The following is a 2,017-nucleotide window of genomic DNA, read 5'->3' as shown; positions in this document are numbered from 1 at the left end:
TTTTTCTTCATGTAAATTGGTTATCAATAAGTTGCCTGTTCTTTAAACATGTTTTTAGAAATCCTTTTATATCTCCAAAAAAATTATGAACTTTTGTTTTTTTAAAAAACAGTTTTTCGTTTTTATTATTATTATTTTTTGTAAATTTTCAAAATTATGATTTTAGAATGTTAAAAAAATAGAAATTCTTCAAGTAAACCAACTTTTTGTTTAATGAAAAAGGTATTGTCAAACGTAATCAAAATAATTAATTTGTAAGGTCAAATATTATCATTTAGTTGCATTGATTCTTTTTGTAATTTAATATGGAGTTGCTAAAAATGTAAGAAACAGACTTTTGAATATACTGCATCTGACATCTCTTAAAAAACCTAAAATAAATAGAGGTGTCAAATGGGTGGAGATTAAAAAAACCCGAAGAAGAAAGTCAAGTGTCCAGCATAATTGGAGAAATAAAATTTTGCTCAAACCAACCATCTGCATCTGATAATGACATTTTTTTAAAAAGAAAAATGCAAGTAGAATAGCAAAATTATAAACACCAACATATTTAATCTAATTAAAATTGATGACTTTTTTTTTTTTTTTTTTTTTTTTAAATAAGTCGAAGATTGGAAAATTTACCCTCAAATTCGTGATATTAAGTTCTAAAAGAAAATTAGTATTTAACAATAGCGAAATAGCATTTGTTTAAGGTTGGTTTAAGATTGTTTTGTTTTGTCTTTTTTTTCTTTTTTCTTTTAAATAATAAAATAAGTAAAAGTTGATGAAATAAATTAAGAGATAAAATCTTATTATTTCTAAAATTTGTATATAAAATTAGCAATAAAGTTTAAATTATAAAATAATTCATGAGCGTTAATTTGAACCTAACTGATAATATATATTCGGTTAAATGGTTAAAAATTGTCAAAGTGAACTTAGCTCAATAATATTGACATAACATTCATCCTAAAAAGTCGGTGGTTCAATTCTACATCTTGTCGTTATTATACTCAAAAAGAAAAAAAAAAGATTAAAAGTTGGATTCACTTTAAATAAATTTTTTAAAAATTACCAAAGCATTTGGTTTGAAATTTTGAAAATAAGAAGTAAAAATTAAACCATCCTTGACTTTCTAACTTCTTTTTTCTTGAGTACTGGAGTTTCTAATTTTAATAATTCAAAGTTATAAAAATGTGTTACAGCCTTGGATTAAACTCAACGAGAATCATTATGATTAAGAAAGATTATCAAAATTGCGCATAAAAAATGATTTACACGTTAAATGCGGGCTGGCTTATTAAATAACGAAGGCAAAGGCAAGAGCTGGGTTTGTGCCTGGTCTGACCGTTGAGCACCGCGAAATGCCATTATTGACCCGGAATTGGGGTTCGTAATTCATTATAATGGTCAAAATCTGGCCCTTTTTAAAAGGTCAATATTTGCAGTCCACGTGTCGTGAAGTGACTTGCGATGCGACATGAATGTGGGTCGACGATTTTCCGCGAAGCTGACTTAGTCGCCTGCCTAGACTGCGACAGTTTAATTCTGAGGAAGGTGCTGACGGATGAAAAAGTAACGAAGAATAAAAATTAAAATCGTCGCCTGAGAGATTCGAACTCTCGCGGGGAAACCCCATGTACTTAGCAGGCACACGCCTTAACCACTCGGCCAAAGCGACGCTTGTTGAACATGCAGTTACATGCTTTATAAAACTTATGTACTAAAAGGAATTTTATTATTGATATTTTGTATATGAAAAAACACTTTGATTTTTTTTTTTTTATTCATAATCTTAAACTACAGTATGTTGAAACAAACTTTTTCTTTTTTTAAAGGTTGGATTATTTTGCGTAGTTCATTTATATAAATTTCAGTTCAGGAAGACGTGACTTAATTAGTTTTAATCTACTTTCTTTTATTAATTCTATTTCTTTGACCTTAGAGATTTAAAAAATTGTTTATTCACTCTCTCAATTATTCTAAATTGCTAATGAAAATCGTGTTAGAACATTATTTGTTACATTGTAGAATT

The 2,017-nt window shown here is 27.8% G+C and overlaps 1 non-coding gene across 1 annotated transcript; it reads right to left on the bottom strand.

The window, feature by feature from the left end:
* Nucleotides 1-1,581: 1,581 nt before the first annotated feature.
* TRNAS-GCU (transfer RNA serine (anticodon GCU)) lies at nt 1,582-1,663 on the bottom strand. The gene has a single exon. It is a non-coding gene; the product is annotated as a tRNA-Ser (tRNA).
* Nucleotides 1,664-2,017: the final 354 nt, after the last annotated feature.

Source organism: Benincasa hispida, chromosome 3 (genome assembly GCF_027475165.1).
Source record: "Benincasa hispida cultivar pf3 chromosome 3, pf3_genome.v1.1, whole genome shotgun sequence".
In the NCBI taxonomy this organism is placed as follows: Eukaryota; Viridiplantae; Streptophyta; class Magnoliopsida; order Cucurbitales; family Cucurbitaceae; genus Benincasa; species Benincasa hispida.
Note: the sequence above shows the minus strand (reverse complement) of the source record. Positions and strands in the feature narration are given on the sequence as shown.